Below are 7,416 nucleotides of genomic sequence, written 5' to 3' on the forward strand. Positions count from 1 at the left end.
CAGGAGTTTGAGGTTACAATGAACTATGATTGTGCTACTGCACTCCAGCCTGGGTGACAGAAAGAGACCCTATCTCAAAAACAAACAAACAAAAAACAAAAACAAAAACAAAACACAGAGAGATTGAAAGATTTTCTAATTCCACAAATCACAATTTTTTAACAATTGATGAAATTCATAAAAGCCACTAATATTCGCCCCCTTCTGTTAAAAAAAGTTATTTCTATATACAATGACCGACAAAGTTGGAAGCAAACAAATTAACTCCCCCAGAATCTATTATGATTTGTGCATTATGTTAGATATGGGGAAAATATTCTAATTCTTAAAATCATTCTGAAAGTAAAGAATGATTCTAACAGTGAAAGATTTGTAACTGAAGCAATACAGTAGATGCCTTTGAAAATTGGACTGCAAAATATGCTAAAAATGTGTGCACTCAGGAAAATTACATAGGACACATGAAAGAATATGCCACTTCTACAAAAAACAAATAGCACCCAGCTAGTGAGGGCTTCCCAAAAGTAACTCATGGAAGTTAGTTATAGCCAATAGCCTGCCTCCCACATGAAATGTATGTGCCATTTTGAATATCAGTCTCTTAACTGAATCTCATTTTTGTCCTGAGGGCTGTTCTTCCTTCTGACATGTTCTCACAATGGAAAAATGAAGAAGAAAGGGGAAAATGCGGTGTGAAGAGTAAGAGAGTTACAGAAAGGAATTGTATGTCAATCGGTGCTGACATAACGAAGTGCCTGCTCCAATGGCCCCTTTCTCCTGTTCACAACTCAGCAATTAGCCTAAAAACACTGCATAATACTGTTTGAGGGGAAAAATATTTTAAAAAGCAAAAGCCCATGTTCTAAGAAATATGATAACTCAAGTTATATTTTTGTTTTTAAAAACTCAGGTAATAGGTCCGGTGCAGTGGTTCACCTGTAATCTCACACTTTGGGAGGCTGAGGCAAGCCGATCACTTGAGCCCAGGAATTCAAGACCAGCCTGGGCAACACAGTGAGACCCTGTCTGTACAAAAAATCAAAAAAAATAACCAGGACCTGGTGTGGTGGCTCACGCCTGTAGTCCCAGCACTTTGGGAGGCCCAGGTGGGCAGATCACTTGAGGTCAGGAGTTTGAGACCAGCCTGGCCAATATGGTGAAACCCCATCTCTACCAAAAATATAAAAAATTAGCCAGGTGTGGTGGCTTGTACTTGCAATCCCAGCTGTTCTGGAGGCTGAAGCAGGAGACTGCAGTGAGCCGAGATTGTGCCACTGCACTCCAGCCTGGGCAACAGAGTGGGCCTCTATCTAAAATAAATAAATAAATAAATAAATAACCGGGCATGGTGGCATACACCTGTAGTCCCAGATACTTGGGAGATGGGGTGGAAAGATCACTTGAGCCTGGGAGTTCAATGCTGCAGTAAGCTGTGATTGTACCACTGCACTCCAGCCTGGACAACAAAGCAAGACCCTGTCTCAAAACAAAACAACAACAACAACAGCAAAGCTCAGGTAATAAATTTGAATTGTCCTATAATCAATTAAGGATTATGGTCTAGTAGTGTTTCTTTTGGATGCATTCTTCTTTTCTTCCCCTAAACACTGAAAACAAAATTTAAAAAATGAAAAACAGTGTTGAAGATCTCAGTTTTGCAACGTGACTGGCATGGTTAGAGGTGGTGCTAGTTCCCAGGATTGCGATACCCAGAATGAACTAAATTTAACTTTGTGCCTCGCCTTTTTTAAAATGTGAACTCCCACAGCCCATCTTTCAGCAGGATTGTAGCAGAAAGTGCTGGAGGACACACACACCAGAACAACCCTCCGTTTACTGCCTCAGAACATAAATGAGGCCAGGACGAGAGAGCAAGCACTGAATTTGGCCTAGAGAATGAAGGGGGATGGAATAATATTTTTATTCTACGTGGAGGCAGAAGTAAGCAGTAGACAATCTGGGCTCTGAATCAAATAGGTGAGAGGATAGTTAGAGGAAATTTCCAAGATCAATATTTAATTAAGGAAAATAAAAGTATTGCAGTGGAGAAACATTTTTTATATCAATTTGGTCTGATGGTTCTAGACTTATCTCAAATAATAAAGGTTCAGGGTGAGTTAATTCTACTCAAATTTGCAGGAAACCCAAATTAGATTCAGCAGGGATGAGCAGTTAACATTTCCTGATAAGAGTCACTAACTGAGTCTAGGTACTGGCGTTTCCTTGAATCGTCCTCAAAATTGTCTGTCTTAGATTAATTTGTTAGTGATTTTGTTATAGTGAATAAGCCTTCTAATCTATATCTTAGCCACATGTAGCAGAATCCTAGCTTTTTTTTTTTTTTTCTTTTGAGATGGAGTCTCACTCTGTCGCCCAGGTTGGAGTGCAGTGGCACGATCTCAGCTCACTATAGCCTCCGCCTCCTGAGTTCAAGCGATTCTCCCACCTTAGCCTCCCAAATAGCTGGGATTACAGGCACCCACCACCACACTCAGCTACTTTTTGTATTTTCAGTAGAGATGGGGTTTCACCATGCTGACCAGGCTGACCTCAAACTCCTGACCTCAAGTGATCCGCCCGCCTGGGTCTCCCAAAGTGTTGGGATTACAGGTGTGAGCCACCCTGCACCAGCTTCTAGCTACAGTATAAGACAGCTTAGGCAACACAATTCACCTGAGACTTCGACTACCTTTCAGGTTGGTCAGCAAATGGAGGCAGTGACTTGAACAGCATTAATCTCACAAACACAGACCTAAAAGCGACACCACAGACTAAATGTGCAAATCCCACAACAGAGATGACTGATAGCTGATTACATACAGATCATTGCATTTGTTTCCTAATGACATTAAAACAAATTACCACAAATGTAGTGGCTTAAAACCACACAAATGTATTATTTTACAATAGGCAGAGCTGCTGTATTCCTTCTGGATGCTCTAGGGAGGAATCCAGGTCCTTTCCTTTTCTAGCTTCTACAGGTTGCCCACATTGCTTGGCCAGTGGCTCCTTCCTCCAGCCTCAAAGCCAGCAGCATAGCTTCTACCTCTCTGGTCACAGGACCTACTCCCCTTCTTAGAGGACCCTTGTGATTCTATGGGACCTACCTGGATAATCCAGGATACTCTCCCCATCTCAAAATCCTTTCTTGATCACATCTGTAAATTACACTTTGCCATGTAAAGTAATATATTCACAAGTTCCAGAGATTAGGAAAAGGACATCTTTGGGAGCTATTATTCAACCTACAACAACTGTCAAAATGTGAATCAGAATATAAAGCAGTTTTATTACAATGCTCATTCACAGCGAATAAGGTAAAAGAAATTATAATCCCCAGATACTTTAATGAAGCCTTGATTAAATTAAGGGGAAAGAAAAGGTACTAGACAAAGATTTCTAAAAGCAAACCTGTAAGGAAAAATGGAAAGGTGTCGAAATAATAGACTGAGAATGCAAGGTACTAGGTTAGTCATTACTATGTGCTTAGAGAGGTAAGGGAGAAAGAGAATGAATGAAGATATTTAGACTTTATTTGCCATAAAAAATAAGTTAAATCTACATTTAGTCTGTCCCTTATCATCCTAAAACAGAATATCTTAGTCCATTTACCAAAAAAGGGAAGGGAAATCTCCCTTAATATGTCAATTTTGGGTTTTTTTTTTACATTTATATTATTTTTATTAGTTATGCTGTAAGGACTATTGACCTTAGAACCCTTTCATCTTATGAAAAACAATGTTTGTGAAAATATTCATTTTAGAGAATTGTTTATTCACTTAAAGTTGCGAACAATGTTTGCTTAGGAGGTTGAATTTACTCACCAGCCTGGTGATCATTATTGACTATGACTTCATTGATACTGTTGTAATCAATTCAGCCAGTTAAAAAAATAGAAGTTCAGTCATATAAGTTAAGAAGGCTATTTACTCATAGCCTTCTTACTTGGAAAACTTTATTTACAAATCAATACTAGTTGATTTTTTAAATTGTCATTTTTAAAACACAACAAAAAAATCTTCCCATTCTCTGTAGTGCAATATGTTTGTGTCTTCTGATCCTTCTGACTCTTCTCAATAGACTGCATTTGTGCCTTGCATGTGGATGTCCAATTCTCCCAGCATTTCTTTTTTGTTATAGGTTTGAAATTTTCATAATTATAATTGAAAAAATTTAAACTGTGCTTATGACCATTCAAAAATACACATTTGAAAAGAAACAAAAATATACATTTGAAATTATATTTTAAGAATCTAATGGCACTTCACTTCTTTCATTGCCACATGTGATACTGAAATTTCTGTGATAATGCAAATGGTTTCAAATCCATACAAACTTTGTAAATGTTAAGTATGTCAAAGCAATATGGAAGCTTTGATTTGCAACATGGATTTTAGAGCAATGACACTTCTGCAAACCTAAACCTCACTAATAGTGCACACCATCTGTTATAAATGGAGAGAAGTCCCAAAGCATAGGATCTTTCAAAAGTCCTGCTGCAGTTTTAAGTTTTAGTAATTTCAGAAGAATAAATCCTTCAAAATTTAAAAAGTGAAATGCAATGATTTAAATATATTACAATCAGGACATTTTGAGAAAGTTTCAATAATACTTTTTTATTGTAGTAAAAAATATGTAACATAAACTTTACCATCTTAACCATTTCTAAATGTATAGTTCAGTAGTGTTAAATATATTAGCATTGCTGTGCAACCAATTTCCAGAACTTTTTCATCTTACAAAACTGAAACTCTGTATCCATTGCAGTGGACTGATATTTGTATCTCCCCAGAATTTGTAGGTAGAAATCCCCCAATGTGAAGTATTAGGGGGCAGGGTCTTTGGAAGAGAATTTGGGAGGTGATAAGGGTGAAGCCCTCATGAATGAGATTAGGCCTTATAAAAGAGACCCCCAGAGAGCTCTCTAGCCCTCTTTCCCCTTATGAGGTTACAAAAAAAGTCAACAATCTGCAACCTACAAGATAGCCCCCACTAGAACCTGAGCATGTTGGCATCCTGATCTCAGACTTCCAGCCTCTCTGTGAAATACATTTCTGTTGCTTATACACCACTTAGTCTATGATGTTTTGTTGTAGCAGTCCAAACTAAGACACCATTAAATAATAACTCCCCATTTACCTCTCCCCTCAGCCCCTGGCAACCACCATTCTACTTTTTAAATATTTGACTACCTTAGTTACTTCATATACGTGGAATCATACAGTATTTGTCTTTGTGACTGGCTTATTTCACTTTGCATTATGTCCTCAAGGTTCATTCATGTTGTTGCATGAGTCAGAATTTTTTTCCTTCTGAAAGCTGAGTCATATGCCCTTGTGTGTATATGCCACATTTGCTGATGCACTCATCTGTTGATGGACACTGGGTTTCTTCCACCCCTTGGCTATTGTGAATAATCCTGCTGTGAACACGGATGTACAAATAACTCTTCGAGACCTATTTTCAATTCTCTCAGATATATGTGTAGAAGTGGAATTGCTGGATCATACAGTAGTTCTATTATTAGTTTTTTGAGAACCACTGTGTTTTCTATAGCAGTAGCCCTATTTTACATTCCCACCAATGGTGCAAAGAGTTCCACTTTCTCCATATCAGTGCCAGCACTTGTTCTTTTCTTTTCTTTCCTTTTTTTGATAATAGCCATCCAAATGGGTGTGCAGCGATATCTCATTGTGGTTTTTCTTTGCATTTCTCTAATGATTATTTCATAGACTTAGCCAAATAATACATTTTTAATTTAATCTTTAGTGATGTCAGTGTCTGCCATCTTTAGAGGGATTACAATGTTTTAAAAATTAATTTTTCAAATATCTCAAAACTAAGTACAGATAAATTTAAATAGTCTTCTTCATTTTGTAAGTTTGTAAGCTCATTTTGTATGTTCACAGTATCTGTACTACTAAACATATTAAAACTCAAAACTGAACTAAGACTTTTGGGACACCATGTATGTAAAATCGGAGATTCAGGTTTGCTGGCTGGAGCCATACCTGGCCTGAGTCCCTACTGAGCCACTGGGTTTCAAGCACTGCCCCAAAACAGTCACACCTGGAACTACTAGACTTGCTTTTGGGCACATGGAATGTAACTCCTACAATTCATCCCTGAGCTCCTTGCCCATGATGGGCAGTGTCAGCCTCTGAAGCTGTCCTGCAGTACATGTCCCGATGGCAGAACACCTCTTGGACACCATCAAGGTATCAAAGAGGAGGGGTGGGTGCCCGTGTTGCTAATTTTGCTCATTGTTTTAGAGGTGCATGGATATCCCCTTAAACTCCTCTCCCTTCAGGCATCCTCAAGGCAGGCAGCTGCCCATGTCTGGAGTTCACCACAATGGGGAGGTCAACACCCTCAGAGCCTACTTAGTCACCACTGAGCTGCAGAGGTCTAGTTGCATTAGATACCTGAGTCTTCTTTCTTTGGCTGTGATTATTAATTAGCTCTTAAAAATCTGTTTGTATGGCTGAGCATGGTGGCTCACACCGGTAATCCCAGCACTTTGGGCGGCCAAGGTGGGCGGATCATGAGGTCAGGAGTTTGAGACCAGCCTGGCCAGCATGGTGAAACCCCATCTCTTATAAAAATACAGAGAAATTAATTAGCCGGTCCTTGTGGCGCGTGCCTGTAATCCCAGTTTCTTGGGAGGCTGAGGCAGGAGAATTGCTTGAACACGGGAGGCAGAGGTTGCAGTGAGCCGAGATCACACCATTATACTCTAGCTCTGGGTGACAGAACAAGACTCCATCTGAGGGGCGGGTGGGGGGTGGGCAGGGAGGATCTGTTTGTATTATCAGCCTAATTGTTCTCTTTTGAGCTAGCAAAATTTTTACAGCTTCAAATTTCTCAGAACTTTTAAAGAAGTATTCAGAATACTTCCAGCATCTCCTTGGCTTTTGATCTCAGCAGAGACTGCATTAGCTGGCAGTGTTCTCTAAAGGCTAATGAATACAAACCCAAAGAAGTAAAGTCACAACAAGACTTTGAATTTACCCTGGAGTTCCTTTATGCCAATGGGCCCAAATCTGTAAAATGTCACTTGCTAGTTCTTCTAAATCATTTGAATACCCTGAGTGGTACATAAATAATTGAGTACTGGCTTTTAATTAAGGCTCTGTAGTGAAAGCTGCTTTATGCAAAATTAAATGCTTTTTAATAGCTAATTTAGAGACCACTTTTTAACACTGGAAGTACCATACCAGGAAACTTAGCACATTGCTAATTTGATCTGGCAGTGTTCCTAGATTACATGTAGGATTCAGTTCCGTTTTATAAATAAATGTTCCTTACACACAGCTCCGAATTTTATTTCGGTATTACCAATACTTCTCACAGAAGAAAGATATCAAGTGAAAAAACTTAGATCACACAATATTTCATAATCGTATGAAAATTAAT

This window comes from Macaca nemestrina, chromosome 4 (assembly GCF_043159975.1).
Source record: "Macaca nemestrina isolate mMacNem1 chromosome 4, mMacNem.hap1, whole genome shotgun sequence".
NCBI lineage: Eukaryota > Metazoa > Chordata > Mammalia > Primates > Cercopithecidae > Macaca > Macaca nemestrina.